Source organism: Oncorhynchus masou, unplaced genomic scaffold (assembly GCF_036934945.1).
Source record: "Oncorhynchus masou masou isolate Uvic2021 unplaced genomic scaffold, UVic_Omas_1.1 unplaced_scaffold_97___fragment_2___debris, whole genome shotgun sequence".
NCBI lineage: Eukaryota > Metazoa > Chordata > Actinopteri > Salmoniformes > Salmonidae > Oncorhynchus > Oncorhynchus masou.
Window position 1 is genome coordinate 41,922 of NW_027016553.1, and position 19,563 is coordinate 61,484.

Sequence of the window (19,563 nt, forward strand, 5' to 3'; positions counted from 1 at the left end):
GGTTTGAGTGTATGGCAGTGTATAAAATATTTTGGGACGACAATTTGAAGATAGACTCAATGAGTTACATGAAAGATCGAGAGATTTAAAACAAATTATGTGAAGGGATTATCAGAATTATTAGGTTTCGTTGTTGTAGTAAAAGTTTGGGTTAAGGGGATTTCCCTGTTCCCAGGGACAAGGTATTTTAAAGGGGTACACTCATATATGGATTATTTAGGAGTTTTAATTAGACAAGTGAATAACGTATTGGGAATAGAGTCGTAATTAAAATGCTAAGTCAAAGACGAGACAGTTATTTAAATCAAAATTAATTCTAAAAAATAACGAAGAGACAATTACGATTTATGTCCATCGAAATGTTTTATAAAATTAGCGAATTTAGAGATATTGGTTGGTGTTGTAAATTATTATTCAAGATTTGAACAGATGTGATAATTTAGGTTTGGTTTATCGAACCCGTACTACTGTTGTTGCAGACAACCAATATTTATTTACAATTCATTGAAAATCGTTACAGATTGGGCCGAGGTTGAGCGCTTGTTGATGACGTCACTCGCAAAGCACTTTTGGTCGCCACGGAAATTATGTTGTGACTGGGGGTAACGGAGAAAAATTGTTTGTCTTTTCGAAGGAAAATGTGTGCATTATTGTTTTGAGTCACTTTTCAGAAGTTGATAAAAATTGCAAAATACATTTTTTAAAGTAATTTGAGAGTCGCCAGGATAGTCAGGAAAGATGCTAAAAACCAGCAGCTGATACGCTAGGTGGGCATCATAAGATTTGTGGCGTTTATTTGGATTGTATGAGGCTATGAGAAAGGGAGACTGGATGTCTGTATCTTAAAACATTGTGATAATCGATTCTGATGGTTGTCGATTCCAGGTTTGATTGTTTATGTAACACCAGTGAATTTGAGCACTGTTTCCATTGTGTGGAACCAGGTTAGGGTATTTAATGTTGAAAAGCAACCTCTATAGAAAAACATAACTGCATATGTTTTGGGAAATTAGCTAGGTTGAATTTGGTTATTCAAGCTTTTCCCCTGATACATAGACATCTGTAACAGGGGCAAGTTGTTGTTTTTTTCTTGAGGAACTAACAGAGTCTCTGAGTAATTTTGTCATGTGAAGCATTATAGTAGTGAGTTTTCGTATAGTTTGTTTTTTGCTGATAAAAGTGGTTTATTTATTTGATTACTGCTATGGTCAATTTTAGGGTTTAATTTAACTTAGTTAAACATTGTGTTCTGGCGTGTTTAAGTAGGATTCTTTATTCCGGGACGGATGGAAGTTATCTAAAATAAGTAAATTAAAGGAGCCATGGGAGAATGCTAATGCATTTCTATTAAATATCTGGGATTAAATTACGGATTTCTTACACTGAGAAATGTACGACATTTGCGGCAGAGGGAAAAAGTAATACATTGGATAATAATGTTATCAGGTTAATTTGTATCTAAGGGTAGCATATTCATTTAAGTAAACATATACGTGGACGATGTTTAAAACGTATGATTAATGATTTGAGTCAAAAGGGAATTATCATTAGGTTTAGTTTATAGTTCACTTTTGAGTTTCTGAATCGAAGTAGCATAGTGAATGCTAGTTAGGCGTGTTGTGTCTCACTTTTAGAAATTCCTGGGATTATAATCTTGGGGAGAGTGGGGGAGATAGCGGCCATAAACGACCAAATTGAAAAAGGTCTGGAAGTCTTGATTATCCATTAAGGTTTTCAAATATATACACATAAAACATTTGTTAGGACTATTTGTTTTAGTGCAAAGGTATTTTAAAGAGGCACACTCACATATGGAACCTTATGAGTTTTTATTTTATGTGTTTTAGTTACACAAGTGATTTTTTTATTTTAAGGATAAAGGGTTCTTTAATATGTCTAATGTAGTATGGAACATGACTATAAAAGGGTGGTATGACCTATTGACCTTATGGCTCATGGCTATTTTTTGGGGTCTGATTAGCCCCGGGGGAGAGCCATTTGTATAATGAATTGTGGTCAGTTGGGTTACTAATTTTAAGATAAATTAGTTATAATGGAGTTTTAGTTTGGGGTTTAGAATTATTGTTTGAATCACTGAAGTGTTTCAGGATTCTGATTTACAATATTAGCTGTGAAGTTTTTGAATTGGCTATTATGGATTTGATACAGAAAATAGTTCCATTTATCATTGAGAATAAATAGGGGTGATAAATTACTGTAAGATAAGGTATTCCACACTATGCAACATATATTAAATTAATGTTATTGTCAGATAGAATACTGAGGATCCCTGAAGGAAAGAGCTTTTAAAGTGTAGGAAGGATTTCGATATGGTTAGCATTTGTTCAGGCTCTGGTTAACCATTAGGAGGTTTTTTAAATATTATGAAATTTAACAGGAATATAGGACATCTGTGGTGATTTAGGATTATTGTAAGGATTAAGATAGATTGATTAAGGAAATGTAAGGACTTTAGAGATTGCCACTTATAGACATGTTTTTTCTAAAATCAATGATTTTAGATAGTCAAACAGTGAGACGCTTAGTGGCATTTTGAGAGATAGGAGAGAAAGGAATTACTGTTTAAATCGGTAAATATATATATTTAAGAACATATATAAATAGCACAGATACTTCTTAAACTAGATAAGACACTGGACAGAGAATTGATACATGATTGAGATGAATGGATGCCCAAGGGAGAATTGGACATACATGATAATGTCAGAAAATAAGGATAATTTACTAATCCTACCTTAGTCATTATTTAGGGTATATAAGGTTGTTACCTGGGCAGAGCCAGGTATCAAAAAGGGGGGTGGGTAAAGTTAGTGGCCTATTGGATAAGAAACTAATAATTAAAAAAAAAAGTTTTTTAGCTAACAAATAGGCATAAAAGTTAAAGATATAATCAGATAAAACATATGAGAAACTGTTTGTTAACCAAGCCTGTATGTCCAGGATTTTATGCATTACAGGTGAACTACAAGTGAAGTCACTCAATCCAGTCCCAGAGGCTTGTTGGGGGGACCATACTAAGGACTCCTGGTGACAGCTCGAGAACTATTAAATTCCTTCAACAGAAACACATTTCTGATAAGACTTCAGTTCATCTTGGGTGCACATGTTGTGTGGTTGAAGTACTATCTGCTTGTATAACAGTGTCAAAGATAACACATTACACTCTGTCAGGGAAATGGGCCAAAATGCACACAACTTATTGTGGGAAGCTTGTGGAAGGCTACCTGAAACATTTGACCCAAGTTAAACAATTTAAAGGCAATGTTACCAAATACTAATTGAGTGCATGTAAACTTCTGACCCACTGGGAATGTGATGAAAGAAATAAAAGCTGAAATAAATCATTCTCTCTACTATTATTCTGACATTTCACATTCTTAAAATAAAGTGGTGATCCTAACCGACCTAAGACAGGGAATTTTTACTATAATTAAATGTCAAGAATTGTGAAAAACTGAGTTTAAATGTCTTTGGTTAAAGTGTATGTAAACTTCCGACTTCAACTGTACATGTAATTTCATTACATATTTCATATATCGATGGCATAATTGGCCTGTGATGATCTGTAGGGCCGTGATCATTGACCATTTACATTACACAATAGGTTTGATGCGTGCGCTCCAAGCCGCGCTACGCGGTAATAACTATGAACAATAACTGATGGCCCGCTCTCCTGATCGCAACAGATAGTTCAGATGAAAGGTAACAGAGTCGGTGGACTTATGTGCATTCATGGGTGCACAGAATTTATGGATTAGACGGAGTTAGGAAGAGAAAGCAGCGAGATCGGACAATGGCGATTTCCTCCTTTTAATGAGTTGAGATCTGTCGGACATTTCACCTGACCTAATTAATGCACCCATGGCCCAGCTGAGCAAGTGGCCATGAATTGAAGGATTCTTCCACCACCTCCATGGGCCTTTTCTACAGTAACACCGACAGTTACATGACCAACAGCATGGTCAAGCAAGTTAATGTTTCCAACATTTTTGGACCACTAAACAACTATTGATTTAGAACCACAGAGTTACCAGTCGCAAAGAAAACAGGAGCTGCCTCCACTATTCCAGCACCATTTCAACATCACCAAATCACCTCTGCTTAGTCTAATACCGTGACAAATTAAACAGAATAACATGTATCCAGTCAAATTCATAATCACAAAGATAAAATCATAACAATCATTCATTATTAACATAATTAGGTAATTCAGCAATTCAGTTCAATAAGTCAATAGGAATCATCCTTGAGTCATTTAGGTTCGTAACTATTCCTCATAAGCATAAGAATTATATAAATAATTCAATCAATGATCGGTACCAAAAACAATTTAGTCCAATCAACGTAAACTAAATATGATGTTGCTGTCCATGGTTCTGACTTCTGTGTGCGCGTTGGTGCAAGTAGAAAAACATTTAGACTACTTGTAGAGAAACACCAATGCCACCCCCTCTCTTTCATGTTGACACAATGGTCTATCACTCTCATACAGTACACGCTATTACTTTTTGTTGTCCTAGACTATCTGGCTAAATTGCTTGCTCGCTAGCTTAACTTCCATTCATGATCAACATTAGCTAGTTAACATTAGCCTTCTACATCTAGCTACATATTGAACTTCCATCCTCTCAGGCCAGGGGCACAACAATGTATGAATTAATGGTTGGATCAGAATCGCTTTTATAATCATTGGTCAGTACAGAGAATTGAGTAAAACCACAAGTCCAAATCCCCATCGCCATTCATGGCTAATTTAGGAAAGGGCCAATTTTAGCTAGCTAGCTAGCTAGCCACCGGAGGACTACAGCACAACGAGGTGTAACAATTCAAGTTTTCTGTCAATGACGTATGCTCTCAATGGGATTTGATAGGAGTGAGGCCAAATTCAAGCTTTTTTGGTGCTCCAGAACAATTCACAGATGAGCTCGCTCAATTTAACATTTTTTAAATACTTTTTTAAATACTTGTTTTGTCAAGGGAGGCCAGATCCTCGCTGGCTTCTATTGCCTTCAATTTTACCACCGGCAACAATGGTATACTCGTTTGGACCAGACAGCATCAGATACAGTAGATGGCCGACAGTATAGAGACAGAGGGGCACTGTTTTGCTCGGATTCTTTCTCCTGTGAGATACATTCAGCCTCTTGAGAATCGAAGGAGAATTATGAAACAGAGCATGAAGGATAAATTATTTATGTTTTTTTATTGGTCAATTTTTGGGGGGAATCCTGGATTCCCTTGACATCCATGAATACAAGCCACTGCATTTGTTGAAACCAAGACTGTTTTCAGGGCAGGTTTTCCAACTTTGACCAACAACAGTGACTTTTCATGGCAGGTTAGGAGACTTGCACTTGCACAGATAGGGCTCTACCTGTGCAGAGCACATGCCCCATTGCCCTTCCAGTCTCCAAAGTGCCCTGTTGGGTGGCCGTTAAATTTCCCCACAAAAAAAGGTTTTCTAAACATTTTTTCGTTATTGTTGTTCGGAACCCATTGCCCGCAAGTCGTCAAGTTCGCCACCCTCACCTGTCCATTGGCTGCACCTGTTGATCTTCCCATCCCAGTTGGTCCTAGAGATCTTCCCATCCCAGTCGGTATTAAACTGAACAAAAATATAAACACAACATGCAACAATTTTGTTTATTTTACTGAGTTACAGTTCATATGAGGAAATCAGTCAATTTAAATAAATATACTATGCCCTAATATATGGATTTCACATGACAGGAATACAGATATGCATCTGTTGGTCACAGATACCTTTAAAAACAAATGGGCCTTGGGATGTCCTCATGATATTTTTGTGCATTCAAATTGCCACTGATAAAATGCAATTGTGTTCTTTGTCCATAGCTTATGCCTTCCCATACCATAACACCCTTGCCACAATGGGGCACTCTGTTCACAGCGCTGAAACCGCTCACCCACACGACGCCATACACATGGTCTGCAGTTGTGAGGCTGGTTGGATGTACTGCCAAAATCTCTAAAAAGACATAGAAGGCGGCTTATGGTAGAGAAATAAACATTGCATTCTCTGGCAACAGCTCTGGTCAACATTCCTGCAGTCAGCATGCCAATTGCACGCTCCCTCAACTTGAGACATCTGTGCTGTGGCATTGTTTTGTGTAACAAAACTGTACATTTTAGAGTGGCCTTTTATTGTCCCCAGCACAAGATGCACCTGTGTAATGATCATGCTGTTTAATCAGCTTCTTGGTATGCCACACCTGTCAGGTAGAGAGATTATCTTGGCAAAGGAGAAATGTTCACTAACAGGGATGTAAACAAATTTGTGCACAAAATTTATGCACAGAATTTGAGAGAAATAAGCTTTTTGTGTGTATGGAACATTTCTGGGATCTTTTATTTCAGCTGACTTTACATGTTGCGTTTATATTTTTGTTCAGTGTAGATAGGGGAAAACTATGGGGAAAACAAACTGTGGTTACCTAGATAAGTTACCCCATTGGCTCACAGCATAAACTTGACCTTTTTCAAGTGCAATTTTCTTGTCACCTGCTTGTTTGAGTCAATTACAAAACAACATTTTACAACAACAGTACAACAAAAGTTAACTTTTCAACATTGCTTGCTCCTGAGCATTCTCACTACTAGAAATGTTTTATTATAAGGCTTCCCTCATGCCCCTTTTCGTGATGGTGCTACCAGCCACATGAGTGAGTGCTACCAACTGGCTACTGACCTGAACATTAAGTTAGCCAAGACCAACAACACAAACAGACTCTACAGCTACAAGTAGTGAGTGGAGTTACAAACAGACTAAACAAGTTAAATGTCCTACCTGTGATCGAATGTTTTTCACACACATAGCTACTTGCAGCCTATGCCGAATAGCCTGAAGCCACAGGGCTCTTCACACAGGCTCTATTTCCCTATGTGGGGGCATTGTGAACCATAGGTCAGGATTTTTCACATTGAACAACACAGCAGCTTTTCAGCATCTTTTGTTTATCTGTATAACAAAACATCCAGAGGAAGTTGGCTCTTTTACACAGGGGGGCAATAGGTTTTTGTTTTGTGGGCGTGGGCGTGGTCGAGGGGTTTATACCAATAAAATCTAGCGGTCAAACAGGGAAATGGTTCCAATCGTTTTTCCACCATTCATTTTTCCTTTGGGGATAGTAGAAACACTTAAAATAAAGGCTGGTTCATGTAGGCTGTGTAAATCTCTCTAGGACAAGGTGACTTTACAAGGTGAAAAACAAATAATGCTGTGGTAGCCATGCTGGTAAAGTGTGCCTTGAATTCTAAATAAATCACTGACAGTGCGACCAGCAAAGCACCACCCCACCTCCTCCTCCATGCCTCACGGTGGGAACCACACATGCGGAGATAATCTGTTCACCTACTCTGCGTCTCACGAAGACACGGCGGTTGGAACAAAAAATCTCAAAGGACAGATTACCACCGTCCTAATGTCCATTGCTCGTGTTTCTTGGCCCCAAGCAAGTCTCTTCTTCTCATTGGTGTCCTTTAATAGTGGTTTCTTTGTAGAAATTCGACCACGAAGGCCTGATTCACACAGTTTCCTCTGAACAGTTGATGTTGAGATGTGTCTGTTACTTGAACTCGGTGAAGCATTTATTTTGGCTGCAATCTGAGGTGCAGTTAACTCTAATGAACTCATCCTCTGCAGCAGAGGTAACTCTGGGTCTTCCTTTCCTGTGGTGGTCCTAGCTAGTTTCATCATAGCGTTGATGGTTTTGCGACTACACTTGAAGAAATGTTCAAGTGCAGTTGCTATTTGACCTAGAAGGAGAGTGATGGAGTGCTGCATCATATGACCTGGCCTCTACAATCACTCGACCTCAACCTAATTGAGATGGTTTGGGATGAGTTGGACTGCAGACTAAAGGAAAAGCAGCCAACAAGTGCTCAGCATATGTGGGAACTCCTTCAAGAATGTTGGAAAAGTATTCCTCATGAAGCTGGTTGAGAGAATGCCAAGAGTATGCAAAGCTGTCATCAAGGCAAAGGGTGGCTACTTTGAGGAATCTAAAATCTAAAATATATTTTGATTTGTTCAACACTTTTTGGGGTTACGACATGATTTCATATGTGTTATTTCCTAGTTTTGAAATATATTCACTATTATTCTACAAAATAGTAAAAATAATTCCTTGTGTCCAAACTTTTGACTGGTACTGTGCATTGATACCCACACATGCAATCAGAGCCAGCCCTAGCCTTTTGGGGGCCCTAACAAAAATGGAAGTTAAAGAGTTTGTTTCCTGCAATTCTAACACATTTTGCCATAGGGTGGAGAGAAATGTTTGCAGTTTTTAATATGATATCTAAGTAAGAGTGACTAACAAAATCAATGTGTTGCCCCTGGTCTGTAATTCGGCCATAATTACTTCAAGTTTAGATAGCTGACTTGGCTAATTTACAAATCCCATGTTTTTTTTGCTGACATGTGTGAGTGACTGTCAGTGACTGACATAACAAAAGAAAAACTGCTGATGTACAACCACATTTCCAAATTGCCCCTTGTGTACTCTATTTCTTTAACTCCCAACAGTAAGTTGAGACCCAGACTGAGTCTCGGGGAATTGGTCCACGGGCCTACAAAAGTTGGGCCGCGCCGCCAGTTCCCCATCCCTGCCCTACATGACAAGGCTGCTGAACCTGTGAGTTATGGACTGCCACTTTTTTCAAACTAATGTTACCATTACCCGTGTGTACCATTTTACCTGTGTGTACCATACTGACAGCACTGGCGGTCTTACCATAAAATAATGATTTTAAATGTGTAGATATCATTTTGTTGTTGGATAATTCTCGTGTGTTGTGTTTTAGTGAACATTTTTAATTTGTTTCAAATAATTCAGTCTTAGATGCTATTGATACTATGTCATGTCCCCTTATTGAAATAAAACTGAACTTTTCCCTTCACGACAGATTATGAAATGTCTTTGCATGAAATGTTCTACTCAATTGTGCACTGCACTACCAACCTAAGAAACAATGAAAAACAATATTGTTAGTATGTTAACAAAAATGACTGTAAATGCATAATTTCTATACCAGTGTTCACTACTGTAAGCTTCAGACTTCAATTTTTTGTCATAGAGAAATGAGATTGAAAATGATACAGAAGTGGAGGGAATATAATTTCCCCCTTCATCTCCTCTTTCCTTCTTTGAGCCCTGGGCAGTATTGGTTTGTTTTCTTTTCTTTTGTCGTTTTTCTGTCTCAGGAGTAATTCACCAGGCCTTCTGTCTTAATGCCCAGGGCCAATCCTCTTCTTCCATCTCTTCTTATTCTAGGAGCATATGTCACTGAGATTAGGCAGTGCTCTACTAATTAGAGGCTCCTATTGTGGCAGGTTTCTCTTTTCACTGCGGTAGTAGTGTTTGATATAATTGTGTTGGGGGAACAGTGCAAGGCTTGCGGTGCTGGCAGAAGGTTTTTTATAGGATTCTTCGTGAGTTCACCTCCAGGTGGTCGGCCCTGTAGACCCACTCCTTTGCACATGTTTGTTTGTTCTGTGTTTAGAACAGTCAGGCTCTGAAGAGGTCCACATTTCACCTTTTACCTCTTCTTTCCTGGTGAGAGAAGTTTGTCAGTGAGTGGTAAGAGGGAACATGGACATGTAACCCTGTCAAGAATACTTCAAATTCACACAGATGCACATGTATACATTCAATATATACTGAGATAATGTATGTTTAAGCCTGTTGCTCATGCAATATGTAATAGATTATAAGCAGGCAATGTGTGATTATTAGGGTTGTTTAATTGAGTTGTTCTATGTTGGCAGCGTCTCCCCTCACCCTTTGGGAGAGAGGCACAAGTGGCACATTCAACTCCAGTAAATAATCAAGCAGCCCTTTCATTGTCTTCAAGAGGTCCGCCCTGTTCCAACACCTGAGCTCCCACTGGAGGAGAAAGAGAAGCCCCCCGGGAAGCCCCACCTCTGTTATCATGCACCTCTGTGTGGACAGGCAAGGGTCAAAGAAATACCCGTGCGAATGCCCATCGTGAAACTGCTTCTCTCTACTCGACCAGAGCATGACCTGGAAGTGCTGCCCAGTGCCCCCAGCACTCTGGGCAGAGGGGTACTGTTTCCCTGTGATCTCAAGGGGTGAAACCAGAGGAAAATCTGTATCAGTAAATGGTGGAAAGTGAGTTATGATCAGAAGACAGGCTACGGTGTTTCAAATCTTTCATTATTGTATAACGTTAAACATTTTTGAAAGCATGAATACATTTTCTCAATCTGTGCGATCTAAACATTTATCCACCCATTCTAATACTGTATATGAAAACATTGTATGCAATATTGTGTTGTTTATTGTGTTATTTGAGGGGTTAGATTTGTGTGTAAAAAATAAATGTTGGAGCATGCATGGGGAAACATTTATATTTTAGTCATTTAGCAGACGTTCTTATCCAGAGCGATTTACAGGAGCAATTAGGATTAAGTGCCTTGCTCAAGGGCACATCGTTAGATCTTTCACTTAGTCGACTTGGGGATTTAAACCAGCAACCTTTCAGTTACTGGCCGGACGCTCTTAACCGCTAGGCTACCTTCTGCCGAAACATTAATAACAAACACACAGAAACGCCCATTTTGGGCCTCACGAGTGGTGCAGCGGTCTAAGGCAGTGCTGGCTGTGCTACTAGAGATCCTGGTTTGAGTCCAGGCAGGGATGTTCTTGTCCCATCGCGCACTAGCGACTCCTGTGGCAGGCCATGCGCAATGCACGCTGACACGGTCGCCAGGTGTACAGTGTTTCCACCGACACATTGGTGCGGCTGGCTTCCGGGTTAAGCGGCTGTTGTGTCAAGAAGCAGTACGGCTCGGATGGGTTGTGTTTCGGAGGACGCACGGCTCTCGACCTTCGCCTCTCCCAAGTCCATATGGGAGTTGCAGCGATGGGACAAGATACTGTGAAATTGGGGAGAAAAAGGAGTAAAAACTAAATGTATAAATAGAAATGCCAGTTTTGAACTACTGTTCAAAATATGTACACAGATTTACTCATTTTAAGTATTTTTTTCATTTGTAACAATTTCATGATCGATATCTTAAAAATGTCAATTGCAAGGATGACAGCCATAGAAAGCTGGTTGTAATCTCACACAATTGACCTCCTTGTGCATAAGTATGGGGGAGTCCGTACATCACCTCACCCTCCATACATGATCTATATACCATTAAAGTAATTTGGATACAGATGCCAACTCAGCCCAGCTAGTTGGATGAGAAGGGGGGGGTGGGGTCAGCACACCTGGTTAACGATCTACGGGTGCCTGATGGCCTATACACCCAGAGCTTTGACCCTGTGGCATGGCGACAGGAATGTATATTTCAAATTACCATGGATACTTCGGAAGGTGGGCCGGTGTCACTCAATCTTTGAGGATGTCAGGTCCAACCATGATAATGTCTGGGCTTGAGCAATCTGCAAGTAGATTTTATATTTTTCCAGAGGCTTTATTTTTTAAGGAGGGGGAATGGGGGCAGCTGTATTGCCGGGGGAAAGAAACAAAAATGATCAGAACAGGAAGTGAGTGTGCTTAAATAGGGAGGTATGAATAGGGGTGCAAAGTGGGGTCGGGGAAGGGGGGCACTGAGCTGGATGGAAGGGTGTATGAGGACAGGTGGCATGAACATCTAGAAGAAGGCAAATTGTCTCATTGGGAAGCTGCGGGATTAATAAAAACAGAGGACTGTTGGCACATTGTCATATTCATATTTTGAGGAATATTCGGAGGTGAAAATTTTCCGCGGGAATTAACGGGAATATATGGGAATTAACAGAAATATATGCAAATTAATATTAATGCCATTTAAATGTAGATGTTTTTTGCATTGGATGTGTTTACCATATCATATGGAGACAGCAAATCCTTCCAATAGAAATAAAAAACAATTTAGTTACAAATTAACTTTAATTAAATGAGTTGACTCTTCACATGGGATGGTTTCACTGAACAACAAAAGAAAGAGAATATTGAATGATCCCCAATGATCCATCGCATCTCCCAAAAACGTTTTCAACATACAGTACATCTGTAAAATGATAGTCTAGAAACTAAAGCTTTGGTTGTCTTCCCCTCAGGCTTCCATGTTTTCTCCCTGGACCTCCTCAATGTCCACCTCTTGAACATCAGACTCCGAGGCCTCATCTTCACTGTTCATTTCCAACCTTGTTGATGCATGTCTTGCTGTCAGCCTCAAAAATCCTCAAATTTTCCCAGATGGCCAACAATTTTTCAACACTTATATTGGTCAGCCTGTTGCGTGCTTTGGTGCGTGTGTTTCCAAACAAGGACCAGTTGCGCTCTGAGGGGGCTGATGTTGGTGGGATTTGGAGGATGGTGGAGGCAACAGGGGAAAGAGCCACAGATCACAAGCCCCTTCCAGCAGGTGGCTGATGAGATATGTTGGCACGGCTGCCATATTGCATTTCCATCCCAAAGCCCTTGCTTGGAAGTGTACTTCGCCAGACTGTCAAGAACCTTGCCCTCATCCAGGCCAAGGTGGCGAGACATGGTAGTGATGACACCATTGGCCTTGTTGATCTCCGCACCAGACAGGATGCTCTTGCCAGCATACTTGGGGTCTGACATGTATGCTGCAGCACGTATGGGCTTCAGGCAGAAGTCTTCACGCTTTTTGATGTATTTCAGAACTTTTGTCAGAGGTTGCTTGTTGTGAGCGCTGAGGGAACTATATGCACTTGGTCAGATTATTCTGCATCTTTGTTGCATTCTTCACATATGATTTGGCACAGTATTTGCAAATGTACACAGCTTTTCCTTCTACATTAGCTGCAGTGAAATGTGTTCACACATCAGATAGTGCCCGTGGCATTTTCCTGTAAAGATTAGAAAAATATGAGTAAAAAACCCCCGAATACAATTCCATGTACAGATAAATAGTTAAGCAGTTCGATTAAACAACTCCTTTGTAAGATAAATGTTTTAAAATGAAACATGCATTGAAACAGGTGAATTAACACTCCTCAGTTAGCAGGCTCAATCAAGCTAAAACCCACATGATAGCAAAAACTAACTAGGAGAAATTGTTAAGTTAAAAATGATTTAAACACACCTTTCTGTAGGCTACTATTTACTAGTTAACAAAAAATCATGCATGTCATGTAAAATATATTCACCCCACCCAGTTTTGTAATCAAAACTTACCAGAAAGCATGTAGTCCTTGGCTCAGACAGTGTAGTAGTGTGGCCTCAATAACATCCCATTAGTGTGCAAGATCTTGAGAATCAGCTGTACATGTGATGGAAGAGTGCACTGTACATGTGATGGAAGAATGCACTGTGGATGCAGAGGGTTGCAATTGCATTGAATTGGGGATAGTTTAACCGAAATATGCCACAAGACCTAGAATTGCCTTATGTGTATCCCACACAAAAAGGTTCACTGTTATAAACTAACTTTGTTGATGAATTTAAGCAAAATTCCTCAAATTCCCAGGCTTAACTTCCCATGGAAAAATCTGGAATTTACCAATAAGCTTCCGAACCATTGCAACCGTATTCACCCCCCCCCCCCCCCTCGAAAAAAAAGTTAACTTTGGGACATCTGATAAGCTTATTTGGCAGGGCTTGGCAGAATACTATCCACCCACTACTAAATCTTTGAGAGCAAAACCAAATATCTCATCAATATTTTGTCATTTTAAGTGTGACTTATTATTTATGAACAGAACATTTGTCATTCTTGTTGTATTCTTATCCGAATGTAGGTTTCTGTTTACCACATGGTACCTTTTTAACCTATAGCTTTTAGAACAGTCTTCCGACTTTGAGTCACTTCATAGATCCCTACGCACAAAATCCAAAAACAGACATTTTATTTTTGGGTATGTGATCTTCAAATAATAATTTAATTGTTGCAGGGATATTGATGCAGTCCTTATTTTTACATTACATTTAGATAGACTAAACTGATATTACACTGGAGTGACAGCTGTGGCAAAGGGCCTTTTTAGCACTATTCACATACACAAGCACATGCCCGGCACACACGCTCATTAGGCAGCCTCATGCTCAATGGCCTGGAAATCATCCTGCTGGCTCCACCCCAAAGTGTGAGCGGCCTTTGTTATGGTAATCAGACTCTTACTTGAGTGTGTGTGCAGGGGGCAGGGGGTGCATGTGCGTGCAGTATAACAGGACTTGGCCATCAGTCATCAAGCCTCCTCACAGCTCCCATCCATAGACCCATACAACATCAGATTTTTAAGTATTTTGATGAAAAACATAAATACAGTTTATTTACTACAAAATAAAAACAAGTTCATTTCAGGGTAATCACAATCAGGTCATAGCAATACATGTCTCAACTCTCAAAAGTTTGAGCTTGCAGAATGCCTTGAGGACAACCCAGAAGCCCTGTCAGAAAGGAGGTGGGGGAAGGGGGGCTGCAGCCTGCAGTCATCAATATCTGCAGGCCATCTGTCATAGGGGTCTATGGTGGGAGGGGGGGGGCACTCAGTCTCAACTCACAGAAGGACATATTCACCCCTATTTGAGTGAATTTCCACACCTTTCTGTAGCATGTTGCAGTGCTATAGTACAACATTGTGTGGTGTATTACCTTGAAAGAAGGACATAACTACACTGAATTTAAGGGTATAGGGCAGGCAAACAGAATTTGGTTTAGCCTATGAGTGGGCCTACTAGACCTATACATTTAGATAGACTAGACTGATGTTACACTGGAGTGACACACTATTGCCATGTTATAACCACAAGTGCTACCAACCTTATTTTATTGACTAAATTAATCTGATTGTGCATTTTTGCACACGCCTTCAGTATTATAATCAGTTTCATTACATACTGCAGCAAAAGGGTGCCTACCTTTCACCTGCTGACACGATTCTGAGGGAGTCATTCTGAGAAATGAAAGCTTCCTTTCAGTCAGTGGTGGAAAAAGTACCCAATTGTCAAACTTTAGTAAAAGTAAAGACACCCTAATAGAAAATGACTCAAGTAAAAGTGAAAGTCACCCAGTGAAATAATACTTGAATAAAAGTCTAAAAGTATTTAGCTTTAAATATACTTAAGCATCAAAAGTAAATGTAATTGCTAAAATATACTTACGTGTCATGTATAAATCATTTAAAATTCCTTATATTAAAGCAAACCAGACGACACTATTTTTGTAGATTTTTAAAATGTACTTACGGGTAGCCAAAACTGAGACATAATTTACAAACAAAGCATGTGTGTTTAGTAACTCCAGATCAGAGGAAGTAGGGATGACCAGGGAGGGATGTTCTCTTGATAAGTGTGTGAATTTGACCATTTTCCTGTCCTGCTAAGCATTCAAATAGTAACAAGTACTTTTGGGTGTCAGGTAAAATGTATGTCATTTTCTTTTGGTATGTAGTGAAGTAAAAGTAAAAGTTGCCAAAAGTATAAATAGAAAAGTACAAATACCCCCCAAAACTACTTAAGTAGTACTTTAAAGTATTTTCACTTCAGTACTTTACACCACTGTTTTCAGTAACACTTTGAAAGCTAAAGCATATTTAAGGAGTTGCAATGAGAGAAAGGGAAGAAGTCGGATTAGATTTGTGACTTGCTGGGGTCCACGACCCCTTTGTGTTCCTTTTCAATGAGCATTGTTTTGGAACGCTGACAGTGTGCGCCGCTCTCATTGGCTGTTTTAGGAAACAATAACAGGACCGGTGGCCTCTGATTGGTTCAACCCGACAGCTGCCCAATACCCCCTCTCCGACTGATAAGTTTCTCTAACCAACTTTATTTAGTATGAAGTCAAGTTGCTTGTGTTTTGAAGCAGTGTGCAAAGGGAAATTTCACCGCAAAGAAGATGAAGCTGTGTAAAACGTTTTTAGGTGAGTAGGCTATGTATTATCTGTTTTTCTCTCTTCAGTAAAATATGTGTTGATGGCTAACTGAACTCAGGTTAGGAGCAGAAGTGACGCTCGTTCACTAATTTATCTGTTAGTATAGGTCTTGCTCTTTTGTTGTTGCCTAAACTTGCATGTTTTTTATTCAATAATTATAATTATGTTATAGTCTGTTTATGCTGCATTATTTGATATAGGCTATAGATGTTTAATCCAATACTTACTTGTTAATTTCGTAGGCTATATAGCCAAGTGACTCATTTAAAGACACAGTAGCCTATTGGTTGTAAGGAAAGTGTCAGTATTTGCATTGGTTTATCACTAGGATAGTTAAACTGGTTGGTTGTTTAGCAACAAAACCGACGCGTGCGGAACAATGGGAGAAAACAGACAGGGTTGGCTTAGAATGTTACCAACATGTAAACTAGTGAATATTTAGTCTCCACTGTTTATTGAAAACATTAATACATTTGCACAATGGGCACTTTAGTCTCGAATACATGGTCACCGCTGTTGTTTAGCTAGCTAGCGAATTTCATTCAAAACACCTCAAAACAAGACATGATGGTATCAAGAACAAGATTAAACGATCCAATTCCTCACATGGCAGTTTGTAATTCCTGCTAGCAAACTGGCCATCCAAGAATCACAACAAGCTGGCTTCTGCCCCGTGGATGCGCGCACATCAATTTCGTGAATTGTCAGCTAACCCATCTATTGGCTAACATCTTCCAGCCACTAGGCCTACTAGACACAAATAGGTGGCGTCCACTTTATTTAAACAGTCTAATTTTGTCAAGGTGGCTGCTTTGTATTTCATTTACAATAACTCATGAACTCTACTTACACAATGTAATTTTAACCCAAAATGTACGGCAGCTATAGAGTAGTGGGGAGGAGGAGTCTACCATGTTAGGAAGTGACTTCACCAATCATTTTCTCTATTCAGGGTTCACTCAAACATGTTTTAAGCTTTGTTGTAATATTGACAGTTACAGCTGATTTCAGTAGTGTATATTGATTCCCTGTCCTTAAATATAGGTAATCTGATTTAATTCAGTCTCTGAATCGTTTAATCAAAGTTTTCGCCTCCAGCTCCGGCATGACAACCACAATCTGTCTCCTGAATTGTGCACTAAACCCAAACTATTTTTCTCTGCTTTTCCCTAGTTTACAATATTTACCACATCTACAAAATCAAAATAGGCTCTATCGTAAACATTCAGGTTAGGGTTAGGTATAAGGTTAACACGCAGTGAGGTTAGCGTTAAAGTTAATATTTTAATATTTTAAGAAGATACATTGTAAATTGGGGTTATGATTTTATGGCTGTGGTAACTAGTGACGACCGTTTTCCCTGGCTAAACTAGCTGGCTAGCTGAACTGTGCTAGTTTTCGTCCTCATTTCCAAACTTCATAAACTTATACAGTCATGTAACAACAAAAAAATCGCTGGAAATAAACTTAAATTATTTATTGATGTATTGTTTTGATGAAGCGTCATGATTGGTTGGAGAACGACAGTGGCGAAGGTAGCCTAGTGGTTAGGCCAGTAACCGAAAGGTTACTAGATCGAATCCCCAAGCTGACAAGGTAAAAAATCTGTCCTTCTGCCCCTGAACAAGGCAGTTAACCCACTGTTCCTAGGTCGTCATTGTAAATAAGAATTCGTTCTTAACTGACTTGACTAGTTATATAAAGATTAAATGAAACGAATAAATATCACTGGTACTTAAATCGGATCCAAGTTCAGATTTGAGCTCCACCGGCGGTATTGGCTTTGGGTTTGCTGGACGTTTCTGACTGTTCTTGGAACTGTGGGAACGGGCAGCCTCTCCCCGCTTGGCTCGACGGGATATGTAGTGATTTTGCCAACACAGTTTGAAATGTGGGCCTACACAGTCTTGTACCGAGGAATGAAGTGCTGCCAGAGCGCGACCCTCACATTTTTCAATTTGAGAATACACGGAGCTGGTAAAAAAATATTTCTGGAAAATTAGCCTATGTCTGAAGCTAAATCAACGTCCCGCAAGATCACATAGGTTAACGATGAATGAGTATTTTACATAACAGAACCGAATATAATAACATAGCGTAACATCTCATCGTTTCTAGTGAGATTTTAGGATAGTAAACTGAAGATGAATAGTCGCATTTATTTTCTCATGCTGCTCAAAGCTCAACAGCGCGCGCCACTAGACAATATACATGCTTCGGTTTGTTTGTTAACACCATCTGGTCTAACTTGCTCAGGAAACAGTCATCTAAATGTATATTCCAATGAAACTGATTGAGATCAAATGATTGGCATGCAGACGCAGTTTGGACATTCACTGGTAAAATGTGAAGAATTGTAATTGACAGTGATAATGGCCTATTTTGAAAATAAGTAGACCTATGCCGAACTTGCTGTTTAGGGGTTTTAAACATATAACATTTCTTGAGACAATATATGTGAGCATAGGCAGACATTGCTAATGGAGGATGCATTTTAATCATATTCTATAGGCTAATAATATGCAATGCTACATCTGTCAGTACAAACTTTGATTGAGAAATTATGATGTAATAAATAAATAAAAATTGCACTACACCACTGCTTGTAACCTTAACCTTTTTTTTCAACTGGCTATCATATTTGTTGATTAAATCGGACTGTATTAATATCACGAGTAATCGAGGAATGTCACGAGTTAATCGACTTGAGAAAATAGCAACTGGACAGAGTGCATTGACTACAGTGAATGGCTAAATTACTTCCGGACACTAGGGGTCAGCGGAGCTCCTCCGTCTCCTCACCACTCTATAAAACTAGCAGACAAGGTCAATTAAATATATATTTTTAAATTGCACAGTTGCTGATTTTTAGCTGTTTATGAAAAGTGTTTCTGTAGCCTACATGACCGAAATTATATCAACAGAAAAAAATTGTTGACACAAGGCCCTTTGTGCTGACCAAAGATTTCCTGAACTCACATTCCGTCCAGACACTTTGTTAGACAAAGGAAAGTTGTGTCCCTTCAGGGATTAGTGGCTCTTAACTCTGTATAGGGGACGTCAGGCTGCAGGCGCATTAAAAAAGTTTTGTGCGGGGTGGGGGAGTCTGTCAGATTGGTCCATCTGTTGGCGGGGAGTCGAAAGTGTAGCCTACCCTCTCGTTGGTCGCCCCCTATGTAATATTTATACAGCCGGTCCTAGTCACAGCAGATCCAACGCTGATTGTATTCCAGAGCAGGGCTGTCCATCTGCACTGGGGCTTTAAGAAGTGCCTGAGATTAGATGGGGGAGAAAAAGGTCCCAGCTGGTAACCGAAGAGGAGGTGAGTCTCTTTAAATATGCAAAACTCTTTCGAAGTTACTTCATTTTTAACGGTGCCAAAATGTGGATGATTTTTTTCTAGTTTTGCAACCGGACGTCTGATGGATATAGACTAGGCCTGCTAGGCTATAGACCTATGCCCAATAAGTAAAAGCATTTAGTTACATGCACTCCAAAGTGTAAACTACTAATTCATTTTATCCTATTCCTATTCCTAAGTTATTGATTGGGTTTCTAAATTTGTATAGGCTGCATGATTTGATGATTAGACCTCGAGTCTTATATTCGTAGCTATGTTAGCATTTATTAACATATATTTAAACCTACTTCTGAAGTTGAT

At 39.4% G+C, this 19,563-nt stretch overlaps 1 long non-coding RNA gene across 7 annotated transcripts in view; it reads right to left on the minus strand.

Annotated features, from left to right (window-relative positions):
• Positions 1-5,235: 5,235 nt before the first annotated feature.
• The window catches only part of LOC135538809 (uncharacterized), a 56,869-nt gene continuing 42,541 nt past the window's right edge, over positions 5,236-19,563 (minus strand). For 6 of the 7 annotated variants that reach the window (XR_010455495.1, XR_010455494.1, XR_010455497.1 and 3 more), the window contains one exon: positions 5,643-9,596. This is a non-coding gene — a long non-coding RNA (uncharacterized LOC135538809). The other variant, XR_010455498.1, reaches the window with a different exon arrangement.